The sequence below is a fragment of the Falco biarmicus genome, chromosome 6 (genome assembly GCF_023638135.1).
Source record: "Falco biarmicus isolate bFalBia1 chromosome 6, bFalBia1.pri, whole genome shotgun sequence".
Taxonomy (NCBI): Eukaryota; Metazoa; Chordata; class Aves; order Falconiformes; family Falconidae; genus Falco; species Falco biarmicus.
The window spans coordinates 63,009,008-63,032,946 of record NC_079293.1 but is presented as its reverse complement, the minus strand read 5'-3'; positions in this window follow the sequence as shown (position 1 = coordinate 63,032,946).

The window sequence follows — 23,939 nt, the reverse complement described above, 5'->3', positions numbered from 1 at the left end:
GTTGGGAAAGGCCTTTGAGATCATCCAGCCCAACCACTAACCCAGGACTGCTAAGTCCATCACTAAACCATGTCGCTAAGCGCCACATCTATGCATTTTTAAACTACCTCCAGGAACGGTGATTCCACAACCTCCCTGGGCAGCCTGTTTCAATGCTTGGCCACCCTTTTGAGTGAAGTTTTTCCTAATATCCAGTATAAATGTCCCCTGGCATAACTTGAGGCCATTTCCTCTTCTCCTGTTGCTAGTTATGTGGGAGAAGAGACTGACCCCCACCTGCCCGCAACCTCCTTTCAAGTAGCTGTAGAGAGCAGGAAGATCCCCCCTAAATAAGATCTGATGGGTAAGCCAGTATTTGCCTGGAAAAAAAAATATCTCCTTTCCACTATACTTAATGATTTAAAAGTTACTCCATGCCCTAAAATGACAAGTGAAACAGAAAGTCTAGGAGTATGTGTCCAGATTAAGTTCTGAGTTTGTGGGTTAGTGCCATACCTTCACAGCATGCAGCTAGAGTAACTCACAGTAACCGCTAGGAAAGGAACACACTGGAGAACAACCAAGATTCTGGTTTAAATTGCACTCTAAATGAAAATGTGTAATATTCGCTTTCTTAAACACTTCTTGTAGATTCAAATTGCTAAAATTGTTGTTCACAGTTTCTTTACTTGGTTTTATAGTTATTAGCAGCTTCAGATTTTCATTGAAGCTTTTTTCTTATACCACAGAGTTTCACAAATAAAAGGCTTGCTGAGTTCAACATCTCATTACCATTCTTAGCACAAAGCAACACAAAATCAGTAAATTCTCTTATTTATATTTAAAGCCAGTGCTACCTACTGCTAGCCAAATGTTGTAGCTTATCCTGTGTTACTTCAGGGTTTTGGAAGTCATCTGATTTGAGCTACGCTGTATTTATTTAGTTAAAAATAGCAGTATTTTTAAAAATGTTTGTAAATTGTCTTGACCCAGACTCATCCTTTCCAAACTGTTCACTTTATACAAGCCTTTCATAAGAGGCAGGTACCAAAGAGAAATAAACTTTTTCTTTTGATTTGTACCTCACAAATTTTGGGACTGCTAGGAGATCAGTGTCGCTCATACGGTATTGAAAACAGTAGATCTAACTTAATCTTTACCTACCTGTATATGGCACATTGTAATCAGTTATGCCTGATTTTCCCTCGAAGTGCTTCTGGCAGTCTCCAGGTTGGCAGTGGGAGGTAATATTGGCAATTCAGAGAACCTCCTCTTCCTCAGAGCTTTCCCATGCTGAAGCATCAGAGTTCAACAACAACAAAAAAGCTACAGGGCGCTACATAATTAGGCTCCAGGTTAGCTTTCATTGTGATCCAGATAAACCATACAAGCAAATGATGGGGAGACAAGTTGAGTTTGTGAAGTGCATTTGACAGCATCACATTTTTAAATAAAATGTTGACTTTTTGGTTGAATTTTTAGACTCTTCAGTGGTGCCCAGTGACAGGAGACAAGGGGCAATGGGCACAAACTGAAACACAGGAAGTGTCTTCTGAGTTTGTAGGAAACCTTCTTTACTCTGAGGGTGACAGAGCCCTGGGACAGGCTGCCCGGAGAGGCTGTGGAGTCTCCTTCTCTGGAGACATTCAAAACCTGGCTGGACGCGATCCTGTGCAACCGGCTCTGGGAGAACTTGCTTTAGTGGGGGGTTGGACGAGATGATCTCCAGAGATCCATTCCAACCCTGACCATTCTGTGGTTGTGTGACTTTCTAAAGAAAAGAAAGACCAGGGCTTTTCTTTTTAGAGAGGTTTGATTTTATTGCAGTTTGGAAAATGTGGAGCATACTGTGTATGTGCTGTATACACTTGGAATTTGACATTGGTTTAGGTGGCACATTTTAGAAAAAAACCAAAACGCAAAAAATTTCCTTATGCCATTTGAGTAAGATGATATGCATGATGTCTCTCTGCCTTAGAAGAAGAGGTATGCAATACCATAGTTTACAGAGGGGACCTTACATAATTTAAATAAGGGAGTGAATTAGCAAAAATATTATGATTTCTTGAAGAGAAGTGTCAGAGACTGGTAGGTCAGAGGAAAAAAATACTGCAAAGACACTAATGTTTTTAGACAATGTTGGACTTTTGAAATAATTCAAGCATAGACTTTGATTGCCATCCTAAACAATGTGAACTCAACCCTTGGAGTTTATCAACTCTTCAATTATTTAATCATCCAGTATATATAGTATTATATGATCTGTAAATGATAAATGAGGCAGTCCCTGAGCTGAAGAATTTCAGAAACATTTAAGATTTGCAACTCTTCCTTACAAAATACTGTCATTTCTTTGGCTCAAGAGCTTCCTTGATCATACTGTGAGATGGAAAAAACCCAAACCACTTTACTGCAGTATTTTCCCCATGGCTGAGTTACAAGTCTGTTGTTTACCAAGTGTTGAATGGTCTTGTGGCAAAACATAGGCTGGGAGTGAGGAAGCTTGTACTCTAATCCTGGCTGTGCCCCAGGCTTTGTGTGAATACATGGGCAAGTAGTTTAACCTCTTTGATCCTCAATTTATTTTGCAGCAAATTGGGGGGAAAATGATACAGTCTATCTTGTGAAGATGTCATGAGGGTACCTTCTGGCACTTTTAGATGGAATTGAGTGCTCCAGAAAAGCAAATCTTATTACCTTTACACCTACTTCTGTCTATTAACCAACAGTGGAGATGGGATCCGGGGCCTTACCATTTGGCCAGGGAGGTGTATGCAAAACTCAGTTGAAGATTTATCTAAATGTTCAACATTAACTATTGAAGCCTTCATTAATGAATTTCAAATAGGCAAAGATTCCTTTAGTCCCATAATTCACTTGCCCTTTTAATTATGATACCTGTGAGCACTCAAAATAAATTTCAAGTGGGAGGTTAATTATTCCTGCTAAGTATCTCCATTCTCTGACAATTGTCACTTGGAACACTTTTTTCTAGGCAAAATCTTCACTTCAGGTAAAGCTAAATTAATAAATGAATGCCAATATTGGAAAGATAAGCTTGGCATCTGGACATTCAAAGCTGCCAGGTGTATCATATTTATGACCACAGCTGTTCACTGTGTTAACTGAAGAGAAAAAAATGAGCAAAAGAGAGATAGGCATTAGGGACTAGCAAAAGGCAGTGCTATGTTATTATTTTAATTACAAGGGAATGCTGATTTCCTTCGTAATTGCAATGCAAAGTTGTTGTTGAATGTCCAGTATGTGCCTGGAATTATGCTTTGATGCAAGTTTTAAACAAAACTAGAGGCTGCTAACGAGAGGGCCGTTTAAAAATACTAACCAGAAAAAGAGAAAAGTAGAATGATGATTTTTTGCTATAATTTTGGAAGACCCAGATCCATCTCTAAATCAAGGAACCCACAAGAATAATACAACACAGGAAAAGGAGAAGAAATCTGTAAAATCACTTTCAGGGTCTATGACATAACAGAAATGTATCACAGATCACAGTCATAAAAGTAATTTATTAATGTAGGGGTTTTTAAGGGTAATTATTTGGATTTTACAGTAGCTTTTCCCAGCATGTTATAGAGAAATACCCCGTGATATACACGTATGCATGGTCCAACTTAACACCCTTCCCTCCTCAAAAAACATACCCACCCACCCACCCCCAATGTAATGCATCAGTGATCATTGTGCGTGATTTTCTTATAGCTGATACGCATTTTTGACAGCTTACTGCAATTTTGTAATTATTTTGGCATAGCTTTCCAAAACACTAACCAGCTGCACGTCAGGGAAACATTCATGCCAGTAAGAGTGAGAGCAAGGGTTAGGACCTGCGGTGAAAGTCCTGAACCCTTCTCAGCAAGGGGTCCCTAGAGGGTGCTGGCACAAGCAAGCCTTACTCCCTGCTGCTTCTGTTGCTCAGGAGGATGGCTCAGAGAAGCCAAAGCAGCATTGGCTGCTGGCATGGGAGGAGGGAAGGGCATGCCTCATGAGGTCTTGCGAATAGCTCTAAGGTGAGCCTGCAGGTGTAGCACTGGGTGACCAGCTTTTTTCTCCATGCAGGATCTGTTTCAGGGTCACAGCAAAAAGCATACCTTCCTGTATCAGCACACACATTACGGTTAGCAGCTGAGAAAATGAAAGTTATCATTTCAAACAAATATGAGTAGCACAAACGTTTCCCATTCCCAAGCAGTCCCTCGGTTAAGTTGCCCCTTTGGGACCTGACCAAGAAGCTGCCTAGCTCTCCTCAGACAGCAGGACAAGATAAGATTCCACAGTGCTACACTGACCCTTCAGTGAGTATATCAAACATGTTGTTATCCAGCATCTCTTTTTTCACATTTAGGCAGGGATGTGACTTCAGCGATTTATAGCAATGCTGAAGTGAAAGAACATAGGTAAGTTTTACATGTGCGCTTTGTCTGCGGATAAGAATTTGTACTACTGAGGTGAGAAAGGATGGTCTTATGACTGGAATGTCAAAGATAAATATTCAAGTCCCAGGTCTGTGACTTCATGTCTTTACATATGTCCTTGAAGAAGTCATCTGATTTCGATGATGCAGATCATCGTTTCTAAAGCCATCCTTTGTTTTCTTTGTTCTTTCTGACAAAGAATATTTATCCCTCTGTGTTTGTACAGTGCTTATCGTACAGGGCTCCCAGTCTCTCAACAGGTTAATGAAGTGTAAGTTAAGAGTTTGAATTTATGATATCAGCTACTCTGTAATAACTCTCTGTTCTTATGCCATGGTAAATGTAGGTAGTTTTCTTCTTCAGTGAGGGATAAGCTGTCTCACTTTTACTGCAGAGTGAAAGCAAGCACTCAGACTGTTGTTAGAGAGTAACAAAAATGTTATAAATCTACATCCCAGCTTACCTGTGAGAATTTATCCATGTAGCTGTCTTCTTGTGCAGGATTTTTTTTAACTTGGCTATAATCAGCACATGTAGATAAATCAACACAACACTGAAATTACCAAATCTTTAACAACAGGCTTTAAAACATAAAATGTAAAAAGTTAAGGATTTTTTTTATAAAGTCAGTATTTTATGCCTCTCATCCTATTACATCATATCTGCCTAGGAAATCTGTAACTGGCTTTTCTTCTTAGATTGGTTGCTCTTAGAAGACTCATGGTGCTTTTTCTCCATTATCATCCTCCAAACTTATGAATGGCAAACACACCACAAGGTGAAGCCTATAGGTAACTTGCATTTGCTCATCAATGAAAGTTAAGCTATTGATGGTAGTAAACCCTTCAATCATTAACAGTCACACAAAATAAACAATTATTTTTCTTCTAAGAAAGTTCTATTGCAAGTACCTTCAGAACTGCATTAACAGCTTATTGATCATTCCAATATAGCTTTCACCACACTCAAAAATCAATGTTTCTTCCTTGTAAATAAAAGTTTTTCTTGTTGCCAGTGCCTACTCCCAAATTTGAACATTTTTTTTACCAGTTCCTTTTAAAAACATTTATTTTTCCTCAATATTTACATTTTTTCCCTAAAAACTTACATTGCAAGAAACAAACACACAAAAATGGTGTCATTACCAGAAGTGGTGGAACACTTGCTGTCATAGTTGTTCTTTCTGCCAGGAAAGCTTGGTGTGAAAAAAAATTAAAATAATTCCTAGATCTTATGTATTTTTGCTTGTTTTAATATTGATATTTGTCATTTCAGCAAAGTCAATTTTATTGTGACATGTAAAATACATCATATTGAGTTCATCACTACAACCACCTTTATTAAATTAATTTCATGTTTTCAGAACGTGCTATTTCATGCAAAGATGTGCTGACTTTCTAGACTGATTGGCAAAGACAGAGACCAAAATTCCAGATTTTTTTCAGGGAGAGGAATTCCTGCTGTTTGCCTAAAAAACTAGGTTATCTACTGAATTCTGAGCCACATGAGAAAATCCTTGTAGATTTACATTACACCTTGTTTTCCAGGCACCAGACCAAATATGCATAAAGGTTGAACCAGGGATTCCCAAGAATTTTATCTCATGTTACAGAAACTTCTACCCTTCAATTCTCTTAAACTTTTCCATTTTCCTCTTCAGTTCTACTCAGTCCAAGAATTAGTGTTTGTCCATAGGCTGAATTGCAAGATAATCTTCCTTCTCATCGTAAATATATAAAATGTTGGAAAAAGATTTACTGTCCTTGCATCATGTCCTGATTGTAGGCAATATCCTTATTCAGTTTTCATCACGCTTCCTTTCAATTTAAGCTAATTCATCCCTGTTTTATGACATATTTTTTTTTCTGAAAATATTTTACTACTGTTTGACATTTTAAATCCAAAATAAATAAACATTGGCTGCTATTATCAGCTAGGTGCCCTTCCACTGTACCTGGCTTGTCACTTTCCTGACGGGGCTATTTCTTTTTAATCTCCACTTGGTTGCTAATCTGGTTTGTCATTCTTCTGTTTCTATCCCTTTTCACTCTGGATCTGCAATTGACATAAAGTTTCATCGACTTGCGTTTCTTTGCAACTTTACCTAAGGACGTTTCACCTTGATTTCTGTGTCGGGCAAAGTTCCCAGGACTGTGTTCCCTCTTGCACGATCTCTCTTTCCCTTTAAAAAGGAAAGGAAAACTGAAGAATGCACCCATGTAAATCACTGCATTAAAGTTCATACCATTTTTTTCCTAATAAGATCATTATTAAGATATTCCCTCCTTAATGTTCATTGCCCTTTAACGTTTCCTGTTGTCACAAATTAAGACAAGGAAAATTTGTCCCCAATGTGTTAGAAATCATAAAAACATGAAAAGCTTTGAGCAGTTCAAAGTCAGGAAAGGAAATTATATTTTCATATAATTTTTAAATATTACAAATGTGTTACATACAGCAGCATCTTCCAAAGGTCATTCAACTGAGTCTTTGTAAGCAAAGCATGGTGGATCCCATTTCGTTGGTGGCTAAGATCTCATTCACCATTACCCCACAGCAGTGGAAGTTGATGGAGCTAATCAGGGGTGTTATCAGCTCTGACTTTTATTGCTACCGCGTAGCAAACCGGCAATAAAGAAAACTGTAAATGCAGGATTTATTCTTTACAGGGGTATACCTCATGCTTGGAAGATTAATGAAGAATTCCTGGTTCACTGTTTACTAAAGACACCTCTGTTCTATAGTATTTTAATTGTAAATCCCTTATTTGACATCCTAACTAATGGTTCCTGCTGAATTAATAAAAGCGACATATTAACTTTAAATCCCAGATAAAGTAAAGATTGCTGTTTTAATATCCCATCCATATCCTTTATCTTTCTACAGGGGCTTTCAGGCCAGTAGTTTTAATAACATGCATGAATGAAGATGCTCTTTTTTAACACAAATGGTGGCAAAGAGTTTTTCCTTTATATTAGCAGGCAATCAATTCCAATAGCTTTTTAATGCTTTCTTAAAGAATCAATTTTAAAGCAGAAGCTCTTCAGGGGACCCTCTTAAACTTCTTCACAGCCAGTCTCCTAATTTTCTATTACAATGCAATCTAAAGCAGCTACAAAAATAATGCAGATAATGTTTGCTGGGTAATGATTTCCAATTTCCCCATTCCATGTACCCTGTTATTAGGAGGATCATCTTAGCTGTGTAAATTAATTTTCAATTCACTTCAGGGGAACATTACAATGATTTATTCAGCATTGGTGCTGAAGAATGTGTTGGGAGGATTTTAGCAATCTTAGGAACAAAATCAATTTGTTCTGATTATCACCATGTTAAAAAATGGTAAGACAAAAGGTTCACAGGAATATGTTACAGGTAAGCATACATCCTACAAAAGCAGTCAGGGTGATCATGGGTATAAGTCACCTGACCAGTAAGGGCAAGTAAAATGTCTGAGACTTGCTGGTTTCTGCCCATGCTTCAACATTTTGGAAGGACTGAGCAGGTTCTAGGGTTCTTTGTGTATTATACAACACAAAAAAACCAGACCAACATTTCGGTTACTGTAACTGTCTCTGGTCAGTGAGGAACATGCTTGCTGTAAGTTAGACAAGGAGCAGACTGTTTCAAAAACAGCTGTATTGTTGGTAAAGATATGCAGGATTTGGGAGAGTTCCAGACTGGGAAGAAGGATGAGAGGAATTTCCAGTTCTGCAAATAAAGGATCTGTTGTACAGTGAGAATCTGGTAACTAGTGCTCAGGGGACTTATACCAAAGTGCTCATACACTGTAGCGCTCATAGCAAATAAACTAGCACCTGTAAGTATGCGTGGCAGCTGAGATCGGAATGTTTGGTTATTTTGATTTACCTGTTGCATTTTTTAAAGTGAGACTCTTATGTCACTTGACTTTGAATGACCACAAAATAAAACTTGAATCAGGTGAGAGTCTCCCTGGAGGAAAGAGAAAGCAGAGAAACTTTGAAGCCAATATTTCTGATTTATTTATGTGCCTGTAAGTCAAGCTCTGGCATGACTACTTCTGTCCAGTCCCTCAGGTGATTATTTCAGACAAAATAGCAGATATCTACATAGAAGATATTTACATTTGATTTACTAATATGTTTTGCAGTGATACCTATGATATTACAACAATTTCCAGTAGTTAAAACAAGAGATCAAAGGGCAATATTTTTTTCCACGTGAAAAGCTTTGAGAGGGCAGTTGGAATCCCCTAAGCCTGTCAGCATCAGCATGGAAGAAATTGCAGTTTTGTTTAGCACATTTTTTTAAATGAAAGCAAGTTTATTAAAAAATTCAAGCCCACATCCATGTAAAATAGAAGCTTGTGAAATTGGTTGGAGATTTTAGGAAAGACCACATTCAATTACAGGAGGAAAACAACCAATACATTCTGAACTGCCAAATTGAAAAATGCCACTTTCTGTGGTTATAGTGGTAGGAAGGATACCCTAAACATAATAAATAGCATAAAATCAATTGGTCATGGCCCCAAAAGAATTTTTGAATTATAATTGTGATCTGTCACTATTGTTAGTGTTCTCACACATCATGCAATATAAAAATATTTAGTATTGAACTAAGTATTTAGTTATTTAAGTATTTAGTATTTGATGCTGAAGAAAGCTTGATTTCATTGAGAGCTGTGAAAGATCAAGACAAAAGTTCTGCAAGTCCATTGCAATAATGACTTCCAGGATTTTTCTTCTGCATTGACAGTATATTGGAAACCTGAAAAAGAGTTGTCCTTTTTGTCATGGGGCCATAGTTGGGTATTAAGAATATCACAAGTTATCATGCTTCCAGCATGCTAGTAGCATAATTGCCCAATTAAGTTTCTAACAGTGTGTTGGCAGGGGTCTGCACTGACATAATTTATTAAAAATAAGGAAGAAAAAACATTTGACAAAACAGCAAGTGAAGGTACTCTCTTGTAGGGTACGTATCTAGGTTGCCTGATTTCAAAGAAACTGAAGACTTTTCTGATTTAGAAAAAAAAAAAGAGAGAAAACAATTACTGTGAGCCATAGCAAATTGCCTGTTACCAATGGAATGTGACTGGTCTTTAAAACATTTTCTCAGCATCAGTGAATATGGCTACTATTCTAAGCTTGTAATTGTAACATACTCAAAATGTTATCGACCTTTACATTTTAGGATCTAGGATGCTCTGTGGTCATCTGAACAGTTATTTTTAATCAAACCATGTAAAGCTCTAATTGGCTGAGCAACTTTTTCTCTGTAGAGGGTCTTAGGAAAGTACACATGAATAGGACAACCGTATTGTGAAATGTTATCTGAAATATCATGAAAGCTTTTGACAATGAGACATTCAGGGACTGAATGTGGAAGTGACTATGTATGATAGACTTTGATAGATCCAAATACTTTCTGAGTCCATAAAAACATCTGTCACGTGCACATCCTGTTGCAAGAGGTCTACTATTTCAAACAAGATAGAATTAAGCAGTATTCCCTTTTTCTATTTCCAGCTTTTTCCCTAATGATCTCATTCTATTCCTCCAAGAAATGTAATCACAGGGAGCAATATTTAATTGCTCACTTCTTACTTTTCCATGTTTGTCATTATTCTCCATCATATTTGTTCCTCAGGTTGGAGAGTAATGGTCATTTTAGTCTCTTCTAATATGTAAGCCATGCCAAAATTTTGATCATTCCTATTGCTCTTTTTGATACTGTTTCTGCTTCTAAATAGCTAGAAACGTAATGTTAATAAAAGGAAACTGAGACAAAGATAAGTAAAAGTCCTTTAGCTTTCGTGCCTCCCAGATCAGTGCCCAAGTTTCTGTTGCACTTTGTTATTCTTACTTCAGCAATTATTAACACTGTACTTTATTTGCATTTTTCATAGACTAATGAAGTTCTACAGCACATATTCTCACCTTGAAGGGTACTATTGGAGAGAACATTTCTTCTTTACCTGTAAATTAAAGTAAGAGATTAATTCAGTTTAATTACCTTGACTTTATTTGACAGTGTCAATAATATGAGGCATTCAGAAGGGAATTAATTTTACCTAAATCTGTCTGGGCATCCAGACTCTCTCTTAGCAGTGCTAGGTGTCTACTGCTTCCTTTACAGTCAGTGGAGAGAAAGGGGGCATCTCTGGAGAGCTATTCATTCCATTTTAAGAGAGATGTTTGTGTTATGTGGTCTGAATTGGTCCCTAGAGGACGGGAATAATTGCACTACAGAGGTCCCTCTCTTTCATTTCTCTAGGCTCTTTCAGTCATTGATGGTAAGTAATAACTTAGTTTGATTAAAATGGGAACTTTCAGGCAACTAATTAGATGAAATACTCCTATTTTCAGTGTCTAGGTTTGTAGGGGAGAGACAATACAACAAATACTGTGATTTGGTGTCTTCATGGACAGCGAGAGGCCGTTAAAGGGGGAGTAGGAAGGATTCCCTTCCCCCTGAGCTCCCAGAGTCTCCTCACAGAAGAAGGGGAGCTTTTCCTCTCTGTGATGTACTTGTCTTGCAGTGTGCGATCCTTCTTTCCACATATTTTAGTAATACATCCAGATGAGATTGCTCCCTACCTGCTTCCAGAACACACATTGCAGCGGCAAAAGACATCCTCTTGGATCTTGGTAAAGAGTTTATTAAAACATGTCCTCCCTCCCCAGACTCTACTACTCCTTCCCCAGCCTCTTGCAATTTCCTCTCTTTTCCTTTCGTGTCAGCAAAACAAAGAAATCATTTTTAGCAAGGCACATCCACAAGTTGGCAAGGATAACATTCTTAAATATCACAGTGCTATTATGATAAGCACAGCACATTCCAGGCAGAAAACCCGCAGATTATGGCAACCTTCAGTAAGTATGGATGATATTAAAAGTTCAATTTTTTTTATTTTTTTTTTTTTTTTAGCGCCCAAAAAGCCATTAGCAAGCCTGTCAAAAAAAGAAGAGACTATCAGGATTTCAAATAAGAGAAATGAAAAATCCATTTATGAATACTTATCTCCCAGATCCTCTGTGCATCTTAAGCAGAAAACGATATATACTGACTTCAGAAATACAGTTACCATATTTGAACATCTGAGCTATAAGAAAATACCAGAACTACATATTTTTTTACTTTTCTTCAAGTTTTATTCGAGAATATGTAGGTGTAAAAAGAAAAAAATGTTAAAAATCTATATCATGATCTGTTCCCTTCGGAAAAAGGAATATGACCTCTTCATTAATCCAGCAAAGTCCAGTCTTTTCATAAACAAAACCCCCATACATTCCATACTAGGTGTGAATAAGGAGCAATGTATAAGAGAATCTAGCACTGTATTTATCAAAGAATATTGAGAAAGAAGAATTGACACTGTGTATTTCTTTCTGAAGCTAACTGAAAACCTGTTACTACTTAAATTCTTGAATGTCTTAAATCTTAGTTCTTTATTGGTTGCCCTCAAAAAGAGCAGGTTAAACAAAGAATTACTAACCGACAATTACTCAGTAATGAAAGCTGAGCTAATAATAGTAATGAATAATACTTTTATGGCTTTATAGTAGCTTGTAAGTCAGTAGACATTGAAGCCTTCATTAAGCCTAGACTATGTCAACTTGGTGTACAACGGAATACCAAATGAAGCAGGACTGACCCCTTCTGTATAATTCCCCTCATGTACTCATCTAAGATATATCTGAAGCTCAAAGGTTTGCAACACCCAACTCATAGAATTGCATAGGTTTGGATGAATCCTAGGACACTATCAAGTCTGATCCCCAGCTCAAAGCCAGTTTAGAAATTGCATGAGGTTGCTCAGGGTCTTATTTAAGCTTTTCTAAGTATTTCCAAGGATGAAGATTCTACTGCCTCCCTGAACAGTCTCTGCAGATTTTGACCACTATCACTGTGAAGAATTTTTTGGTTTGGAAATCTGAGCTCAGCCTAAGTTCTCATTATCTCAAAACCCTCTTGTGCTATGTGATACTAGGTGATCTCCAGGACAAAACCTTCAGGAAGCAGCAGATCTGCCTTGTCTTCTCTTTGATGGTTACATGGCAATGGGCCATCAGCCCAGGAACAGAATGCCAAAAGTCATTGAAAGGCAAAGCATTAGTGAAACACAAAATCTGGACTATCTCCAGGTGTCTTCTTTGCCCCCATAGCAGAACCTGGTTTATCTTCCAGAAGGCGGTAGAGAAGATGGACATTTCAGGACTTTAGAAAGGAGTATTGATAATGTGTTCCTATGCTTCCACTTTTCTAAAGATTTCTAAGGATGTTCTTGAAAACCTCCACATCTGCAAATTACTGGATGGATCTTATTGCAGAGAAACCTATACAGCTGGGGAATGTTGGGGTTATTAAGCTTATAAGATAAGGTTTCCTGCAATGTGAGGATATGTTAAGGCTTTAGAGAAAAATGTCTCCTGGCCGAGTCTAGAAGAAAAAGGGGAAATGTCATTAACGTAAAACTTCATGCTGACTTAATGATTCATCCTATTTTTTTTTCTAAATATCATTCCATTTAAGCAAATTATGTTAATTTAATGAAAAATAAATCTTTAGATAAAGACACAGCAGATCCTAAAATCAATTAATAACCAGTAATAAAAATGATACTTAGGTTGGTTTTTTTTGGTCACTAGCCAGTCCAGTGGCGTCTGCCTTCATAAACTCTGATTATGTATCTGTGAGGTAAAAATGACACCTGTTATTTTGTTGTTAACCAACAAAAGGATGTCAAATTGCCCCCAAAGTAAGGTACATTTCAGCCAGAGGAAGGAAAAGAGAACACTGGAAAAATGAAGCACAAAATTACACTCTGTCTCTAAAACTTTATTTTCATTTATTTATGACTGGTAGAGAAATCTCCTGTTGAATCAGATTTAGGCTTTGTTTTGTGTTTATTTTATCACCTATAATCATTACTTATTTTGGTAACACTTCTTTACAGTAATCTAGACAACACAAGATATATTTTATTTATAGCAAAACAAACCATAACAATATAAAATGCATTTTAACAATGATGCAACATTTTTAATTCTTTATCTCAAATTCTGAGATAATAAAATAAACCCTTACAAAGATGGCTTTGCTGAAAAACTTGTAACTGAACCTGCATGATTTCAAAATACTCAAAGCAGAATACAAAATGAATATTTATTTTTTTAACTAAAATCCCACCAAAAAACCTCCTTACTATATCCTCATTAGCATTTTGCTAAATAAAAAGGATAATTATAGTCTTCAATTATGGTTTTTTTTTCAATAAAAATAAGTAGGTTTTAGTTCTAGATTAAAAAAACCCCACACCCCACTTAAAAAACTATTTGTAAGCATAGCTCAGGATACTACCATTTTTCTTGAGACTCTCTTTTCAAACCTGGTTATTTTTCTTTAAGAAAGTCAGTTTGGCAGAGATATTTTAGTATGGAAAAGGTCTGGCAAGCTAATTGTGAAGGATGGATAAGCTGACTTTCTTTTCCTATTTTCTGTGCAATGTGAGATCACAGCGTGTTGCACTGGAGGTGATGGCCATGAATTCCTGTTCAAGAAAATTTAAAAGGAGCAGCATCACTGACGGTTCCTGTCTACACTGGGCTTTTTATTTTGCAATGAAATGCTTTTACTTAAGGGCTTTCTCTAGTCCTATGTGCTGATTAATTATTTTAGCTTGTAACAGTATCTGTCCCAAATAATTCTGGGCCTATATTTTCGCAACGCTCAGTGAACTAACAGTAGTACAACTGATGGATAAATAGATTAGATTTAATAATAGAATCATATGTCTGGAGTCAGCTAGCAGTTTTCTCGTTTGATGAAATTAAAACATTAGATGTAATCATTTTTTTTGTGCAAGCTTACACAACAAAACCATTTTGTCATTAAAATTACAGTTTGTTTTCAACTCAAATTGCAGCAGTATCACAGCTGTGTTTTATGGGAACACGCATAAATTCTTTGCAACCATTTTGGGCTGGATTGACAAATGTCATATTTCCATTTCTCTTTAGAATGATGCCATTACAGTTGATTTTCCATTTTGACATGTAAGTGATAAAAAAGGAAACAAAAAAGCCACACAATATAAAATGAAGCATTATGAAGAACATTTTTGGTTATTAGTCTTGGGACTTACAGCTTTTGTTTTCCATGGACCTTATTCAGCTATGCTCTCTTTCTAAAAATCATTTCAGATGCAAAGTAAATGGAAGCTATTTTGTAGCACAAAGACCATTCAGTTAGTACCTGTACATTGTAAAGAAAGTGGCTTGTTTTCCATCTGTTTGTTACTATTGTCACTACTTTAAAAAAATTTAAAAAAACCCCACACCAAAACCCAAACCCAACCCAAAAACCTGTGTGCTTTTGCTTTGTTTTTTACTGCAGACTTTGTGATGGTGTTTAGTGACTGGAATATGACACACTGGGAATGGTAGTGGTAAATTACTTTGACCTTTATAATGTTCTTAATTTTGGTTGGCTACTCATTCCACTCATCAGCATTTACAGCCGTACTCATTTCTGGGGAAGGCAGAGCTAGGTACTAAAATGGAAAATGTCAAATGCTCCTGTACTCCAAGGACATGCTAGACATTCAAATTCTCATACTTTATTATCATAGCAAAAGACTGCAACAAGAGTAGGAAATAACCTTACATTCATCTACACACATGACAAATGGTAACAAAGAGGACAAATGGCACAAGCCAGCCTGTTACAACTTTAAGATACTAATTTTGTGGTTACTTCAAATGCTGCTCATTCTTTCCCAGATGAGTCGTAAACAGTGGGGTGATTTCTGGTCTGAGGCCATTCTGCTGGTACTCCTGCAGTCAGACCTGGAAGCCACAGTGCAGGCTCCCAGCAAGACTGCGCCTGCTGCACGTTGGTTACTCTGGCACATCTGGATCTGCCTGTGATTACACTCCGCTTCAAGTGTGAGCGCCGTTTCACTTGCACTTTCCTGTCCACTTGTCTCTCCAATTCTCAGTTTGTAACTTGTTTTCTTATCTTCAGCCCCATCTTTCAAAGCTTGCCTTGTTTCTTTTCTCCTGTCCTTATTTATTAGCACTAAAATGCTGGGGTCACATTCTAGCAAAAATGAAATAGCTTCAATGGCATTATGCATGTTTCACAAATTAGAGGGGGAAAAAGTCATGTAGGAAGAATCAATGGCAGAGGATTTTATTCTAAAAATTTAAAATTATATATATATGATTTTAATACACTGATTAGCCAAATACTTAGGAAGGTAGTAACTTTGAGATAGCAGCACACATAATAACATAGATTATAAAGGCTATTCCTGCCTGAAAGAAGATACAGCAGACAGATTATAAATTATGTTGGGTTTAAAAATTTCATATTGATTGCAAGTAAGCAAAACCTTTTTGCACACCTCCCTCCTGCCTCCAAAATGTATAATATATGCACTGAACAGTAATGACGTAGTCAACATAGAAAGGCAAGGGGCCAACAGTATATCAAATTCAGCCAGGAGGGAGTGCAGTCTGTAATTAACAGTTTGATCTAATTATTTATTTACTTTCAATGGCCACCTTATTTGTTCTGTCATGAAAAAGTATTAAAGTGGAAATAAACCTCAGTAATTTATCTTGCTGCATCAGAGAATGCAAACTCTGTATCAGGGTACTCAGTCTCTGTCAGACCAGTACATTATTTCCCAGTCATCTTGATATTATTCTTAGCAGATAAAACTGGATGAATATACGGGTCCTGTTATGAGTTCATAAGATTTTCACAAGACAACAAACCTGAAAGAACAGGGAAAAATTGTCAGATGAAACGCACCTTAAATAATGAAGTCTGTATCATCACAGTAAGTGTTACCACATCCAGTTTTAACACAGGATGCCTTTGCAGTACATTATATTGCATTTTGTGAAAAAATGATCTTTGTTTACACAACAGATATGCTGTACAGAAATACAAATACCCTCTGTACAGATACAGAGAGTGCACATACAACCTCATGTAACTGTATGCATGCAGTTACAGAATCCCAGAACGGTTGTGTTTGGAAGGAACGTCTGGAGGTCATCTCGTTCAACCCCCTTGCTCAAGCAGGGCCACCTACAGCCAGTGGCCCAGGAGCATTTCCAGTTAGGTTTTGAATATCTCCAAAGACGGAGACTCCACAACCTCACTGGGCAACCTGTGCCAGTGTTTGGTCACCCTCACAGTAAAAAAGTGTTTCCTGACACTCAGAGGAAACCTGTTTCAGTTTGTGCCCATTGCCTCTGGTCCCATCACTGAGCACCGCTGAAAAAAGCCTGGCTCTTTTCCCATTGCACCATTGCACTCTCCCTTCAGGTATTTATATACATTGATAAGATCTTCCTGAGCCTTTCTCTTCTCCAGACTGAACAGTCCCAATTCCCTCAGCCTTTCCTCATAGGAGAGATACTCCAGTCCGTTCATCATCTTCAAGACCCTTTGCTGGAGTCTCTCCAGTGTGTCCATGTCTCTCTTACACTAGGGAGCCTAGAACTAGACCCAGCACTCTATCTGTGGCCTCACCAGCACTGAGTAGAGGGGCAGGATCATGTCCCTTGATCCACTGGCAATGGTTTGCCTAATACAGCCCAGGATACCATTCATTCCTGTGCAAGGGCACATTGTTGGCTCGTGTTCAACCTGGTGCCAACCAGGATCCCCAGGTTCTTTTTACTAAGCTGCTTTCCAGCTGGGTGGCCCCCAGCATGTATTTGTGCATAGTGTTGTTCATCCCCAAGTGCAGACCCTTGCCATCCTCCTTGCTGAACTTCATCAGGTTCCTTACCTTGTCGTGACTGCCCTTTTTGAGTAATTACACATAAAAGAAGCACAAAATTTGGCATACATTATTTCTGCAAGCTGATGAATAAATTATGACATACCAGAATAATCATATTTATGAAAGGGGTATAAAATATGATAAATATGTAATTTGTCCATATGGTATTTACCAGAGGCCTGCAGCCTGACCACCTTAGTTTGTGTTCTTAATAACTTTAACAAACCAAGTAAAGTTGAATTGATTTGTTATTTTCCTATGGAAAACTTAGAGAGCTACTTTATTTTACCAATGGATCTGATCTAAAGAAAGTCTGGCAAGCACTGTCTTAGGCCATATGTTTCCCTTCAGTAAATGTTCAGATATTTTGGGGGTTAATTCTTCCCTTGTGCATCAGTTTTGCTATCTAGAAGTCCATTGATTCAATAGAATCATGTTTGTGCAAAACCAGAAGTAACCATGGGAAAATCAACATTTATCTGTCATTCTGTTAAGGCAACTTTTTCTTGCTTGCCACAGGGCAGTCACTTACATACAGGCAATAGTTTTGCCACCATTAAACATGCAATAAAGCTTTTCACAAGCGTACAGCATTAGCCAAATTGTCTTAACCCTGTCGAGTGTTTACATGAGGCTTATGGAAGCTTTCCTTTCATTCTGAACAATGTGTTAATCTTAATTTATTCCCTGAAACCGTTGTGTGCACAGTCAAACAGCTGCTGTGTTCCACCCCAGGAGGTAAAGAAAGTGATTCTTGACAAATCCCAGGGAGGGTAAGGGTTTTAGGATGTACAAAATTTATATAACTCACTCATTAAGATTGGCTCAGAGGAGATTCTAGTTTTGCAAGATGGTTTGCAGTATAGAATATGGTAAGTTGCTTAGTTCAAGTTTTTTCATTTAAACAGAGATCATATCTGCATTATATTACAGCTGTAACTAGTTCTGTAATGTACTGAGAAAATCATTGATAGAGTAAATCTTGAAGGACCCAAATAGTATTACACTTTTATAGCCACATCTCTTCTGAGAATCAGCATAAGCATTTCTTATTGAACAAAAATGTTCTCTTCACATGGTAGAGTTGCAAATATTCAAGCAGTGAAATATATAACACATTTACCCATAACTTTTCTAAATATTGGATCCTATCTTATGGTAAGCGACTTTTAAACATCCATCTTTAGTTTAATATTGAAAGTAGAGGAGAATGAGCATAGGGTTGAAACTAGCTCTTACATGGAAACAAAGTGAACACCTGGCATATATCGTACAACAGAAAAACTATACAGACAGCCATTTCAGGAAGAGTGAACAGTCTTGTGAAACTGTCAGAGGGTAAGGCTGGTTCCCATGTGAAATCATGGCCCTAACTACAAAGGACTGCTTGAAGTACCTACCATGTCACACTTTCTGTACTACCTCTTCCTTCCAGACTTCCCCAGAGAGGGAATAAAGTCTCATTTATTTCCTCAATGTTTTTCTGTAGGGATAGTAATTTGAAAGATTGGGTTAATAGCTACAGCATTAATTTGGCAAGCTAGCATTCATTAGAAGCAGTCTTCTAATGATGAAAGAAACTCTAGCCGTCTAACAACTTTTTAGCTCTACTAAAGAAATTTTTTTCCATGCCTTCTGGGGAAAGACTTTCAGTGTCTTTTTGTAAGCTCAGTTTCTCCATTTCAAATCTCCTCTGGGGCATGTAGGAATAGAAACAAGAAAAAGATCAGCAACAAGAGATTGTTCTAGTCTTTCATAATGTCCTTTGTGAAAAAAACTTGGTCAAGAGTGAAGAATTTCCACATCTATCAAAAGAGAAAGAATGTACTGAGGGACAAGTGATGCATCAAGAGATCCAGAGGTAGTGCAATCTGTAAAAGGTGAAGTTCTAAGCATTAACTTCAGTAAATGGCCTGGGGGACGAGGGGCTGTATGTTTGGCTGGTTTTTGTTTTGTTTTGTTTTTTAAAAAGGAAAATGCACTAGTGAGTAACCCACTGTCCGTGCCAAGGGCCCATCTGAGGATGTTTTTCAGTTACAAATCTTTATCTCCCAAACACTTATCTCCTTACATCTTTAAGCGTATCTCCCTACATTTTTGTCTTTCTGAACCACAAACATCCATGCTCTCTGCTTCTTTCCACCTCTTCCGACCTCCACAAACTAGGGCTTCAGCTTTGAAGTACACACTCACCTGCCACAGCTTTCCTTGAGGCCTCTGACTGCCAAGTCCTTACCTGGAGGAGAGGATCCTGGCACGTTCCTGTGTGTTGAGCAGAGAGAGACCACATATGGTCATGGGTACTAATAGTTACTACATGGCTTTGGTCCCATGCACAGGTTGGTTTGTTCCAAGCTGGGAATGAAGGCTGCTATCCCTGCCTATCTCCTTACATGCTACCATTCCTATCTTCTGAGGTCCTGAACTTCTTTAGGAGGAGAGTTTCCACAGTCTCTTGCACAGTGTTCCTCTGAGGCAAGCACTAGTAATCAGTAATGAAGGGTGATCAGACATGGGCATGTGAAGGGGAGGAAAAGAATTAATGAACTAAAACTGGGGGTACTGGGGGGAAGTGGGAGGGAGCTGCTTACTAAAAACTGGGTAATGCAGTCTCTCCTGGATCTTCCAGTAATAGTTGCTCTGAGAAAACACAGGGGTTTGAAACAGCATTAAGCAAATAAATATAGATGCAGACATTCACACTGGGAAGTGACAGAAGTAAATAAAAATTCAAAGTCAAAGCAAGATGTTATTTACTGTAAAAATTACTTCTGGCCATTTTTATGCTTCCAATGTCCTAAGTCAGGCTTTATTTTTTTAATACTGAAATTTGTTAGTAAAACCAAAGATCATGAATTAACCCATAAGTTAATCATCTGGTCAATTTTCTAAGAACTAACAGGACTCAAGGTACAATTCCTGCAATGAGGAGACATAAGTTTCCATTCATCTGTTCAATCTGAATCAGATCAATTGCCAGATGTTCTGTTCTCTTTTCTTCTTTGTTCTTAACAATGAAATAAAGAAAGTTTCAGTAGATGTATTTAATATTCTTCTTTATAACACCAAAGTATATTAAGTTCCAAAAGTGTATCATGTTCACTTTTGTGAACCTGGTGCTCAGTTCTTGCTTTATTGGACTTAGCTGTGTCATTCAAAAGTTATGAATTCTGAATTCTGAGTGACTGAATCAGCCTGACTTACTGTTTCAGCATCTGAAATTAATTGTATTGTTGATTTCCCCCCCTCTGTCGGAAAGTCAGTAAAATGCTCAACAAAATTTTCAGCCATTGTAAATTGACAGAACACAAGTAGAAGTATGTGGACTTGCACCAGTTCAGACACAGGCATACCGTATATTTTTCTGTGGGTAATGAGAGAGAAAATAAATTTTGAATCCCGAGTTCTATTTATTGATATTTTTACTTTGTATGAGAACACCACAGAAATATCAAACCTACTCTGTTGTTTCTTGTTTAAAAGTCTTCCTGCACTCCCTCTTGGACTGTAATACAGCTGTTGTAACATATAGTTAAACTTCAGACTTAACTGTAGTGAGTGTTGTGGTCAATTTGGTGTGTAGTGTTTCACAGTTGAATTCAATATTGTTTTTCCTCAAGTAAAAAAAAAAAATCTAACCTTTCATTCAGGGATGATCACACTTGTTTAACTAACAGCATTAGGTGCAGCCAGGCACTAGTTCTTATTTTCTCCCTGAGTGAGCTCACTGAAACTTGTCTTGATGTATAGAAGATCTGAGCAGAACAGCCTTCCTTTAGTGCATCCCCCAGGCTTAGCACTGGTGTGACTCAGTCTTTGCTGAGGACTAGGAATTAAAATAGGATGGCTGCTGAAGTTGTGGCTGGTGAGCCTTGGAGCAGGGGAGATTATTTGCTACCAGGGCCTGACCTGTGACCTGTCAGGGCTAATGGTCTTTTGCTTTCCTTGGCTTGTGCAAACAGGAATCTCAAACAAGGATAGCCCAGGGAATGTCCATTAGCGCATACACTTTCCTTGGACAGATATTGAAAAGATTTAAAGACATGATATAGGAGATGTTTTACAGCCTTCCCCAGAGAGTCCATGGAAAGACTAGAACAAGCAGAAACAGGTTTCTTGGTTTGTGCTGTCACCTGGAGAATGTGAAAGTAGAGTACTACTTCTTCCAGAATAAACAAGAGTATTTTCCCTTCCTTCATTCCATTTCTTTTTTAAAATGCTTGGGATCAAAATGATGTCATGAGAACAGTAATGTTGTGTTGCAGTGTCCTTTTACAAAATTACTCTAAAAATCAGCTATCTTTTACTTATCTAGAGTGAAACTAAGTTGCTCCATTCAGTGAAAGTATCTAAGCCTCAGAGAGATAATCCTGGTCCACTGGTCCACTGCCTCTTTACTCCATGCAATGAAGGAGAGCAATAACATGGTCCTGGATTTGGCACAGAAAAAGAGCATCTGTATCCACAGTTTAGTGGATAGGAAACCTGAGACTCCCAACTAAAAAGTCTCTGGAGACCCCCAAGACCAAGTACAGGAATGTAGTTTAAAAGGAACCAAAACAAAACCACACACACATATCCCCCCACCCGCCACCCCTCCCACCACTTGTTCCTTTTAGGCAGTGAAGGGTAGAACTGTAACAGTCTCTAGGGTCAGCTTGGTACCATGAAGTAACACCACCACCACCAAAAATCTTGGTGTTGAACAGGAAAGCTTCTCACAAGGACAGATATTAAAGACTCTTTACCTGAAATAAAATCTATGGCACATGAGGTACAAATCTCCTTCTAGGAAATGACAAAACTGGAAAGGTAGAAGCACTTGGTAGGCTGACTGAAGCTGGCAAAGGCTTAAAGAAATTCCCAGATGCCCTAAGCCAGTGATGCTCTCCTCTCCTGTATAGGCCACATGGGTCCAGGGTCTGATTCTTAAAGCTCTGCAGGAGATGACTAAGGAAAACAAATGTATATAAACTACAAAGGAATCTGAAAAACCTCTAAAGGAGTCACAGCTCCATGGGAAAAAAATTAAGGAAAGTTCCCAAATCCAAAAGTGGCAATTACCAGCACTGAGCAATAATATCAGGTGGAAACAGAAATATTATTTGATATTAAAAAGGAATATGTGGATAACAGCATGTAAAAAATCATGTATATCTAAAGGTATACCCAGTTAAAATGTGAATGTGAATATTTGAGATCCCTTCAGAAAGACTGTAACAAAGGGGAAAGAATTAATTTCCAATATACAATCACCTAACATTTGTTTCAAGGAGTATTACCTGCCTCCACTGCTGTGAAAACATGAATCACTTAATGAGAGCAATTAGGATATGAAATGTTGGATTGTAAGTGCAGAGATCAGTTATTCTTCAGAATTTTTCCTCCCTCACATTAGAAAACAGTCAATGAAGTGCTCATATAATCTAATAAAATACATCGCGGGTGGTTCCATAGAGATATTTGCCCTATGATAAAACTGGAGATTATGACACAGAACTTTGCTCATAGGTAAAAATTCCTGAAAGGCTGAAATTATACTTTGAGATGAAAGATGCTAAAGACATAAATGATTTCAGCCTAGGAACTCTCCTGACTTGGCAATAGGTCTTATCTCATCAGAAGCCTCACAGCTAGAAAACATTAAAACGGCATCTTCTATAGGGAGCAAAAGGCAAAGGCAAAAACGAGGACAAGCAACCAAGTGTAAAGGAGAGAAGATAATTAAGGGGAAACATTAAAGGCCTTCTAGGACACCTACAATTCTAAAACTTCTCTTTTTAAAAAAATAATTTATATAAAGCAGTGTCAGTACATGAGTCTACAACAGTTTTATGTAGAGCAGGTAAGAAAACAGTGCAAGGATTTATCACATCAGTTGGCAAGGTGAATTCAGACTCAAGAGGTAACTGCAGGTAATGTTATGTAGTATAACAGTAGGAAGGGATGTACCACGATAGTTTTTGTTATCCTTATTCTATAAACAATAATGTATTTCTGCTGCTAATCTAAGACTGGACACATACAGGAGAAATAGATTCCTATTGCAGAGCGTTGTTTAAACAGCCCATAAATAAAAATATTTATTTGCCATCTGTAGCATGAGACAAAAAGAACTTGTCTGTTTATTTCAAAGGATGTTGATTCCCTTTAAAATAGCAAATGTTTTCAAATGTAACTTTCAAAGCTGCTAATAAAAAAAATCTCAAATCTTGGGGAAAAGTAAAGTTCTCTGGAGCATGATTGGCAGGAAAGGATGGTAAATTTTCTGAGATGGATGTTTCTCTGAAGAAGGAGTGAGCTAAGAAAATGAAATGGCAAGAGGATGCTCAGCTAGCATACCACTAAAAATATGGCTGGTCTAAATGTGAGAATGCTATAATTGAATTAGCACTAAAGGGAAAATGTGAAGACAATAACTTTGTGCTTGATAAGAGAGCATTATGGCATCTGAACAAATACAGACCTAGATTAGTGACAGTCTGTACTCCTGTATTTCAGTGTATCAGTTCAAACAGCCAGGACTGTTTTTTTAAAAAAACTATAAAAACCTCTTTTTTAAACAGATACACCATCTCATAAGAAAATAAAAAATATATGATATGATGGTTAGCATAAGAAAGAATTTTATGTATCGCAAAGTGATAAAAAATATACAAAAAATAATTTCATTATGCTGATTTAAAGATAGTTTCTATTTGGAAAAAAACCCAAAAAACCCAACCAAACAACAA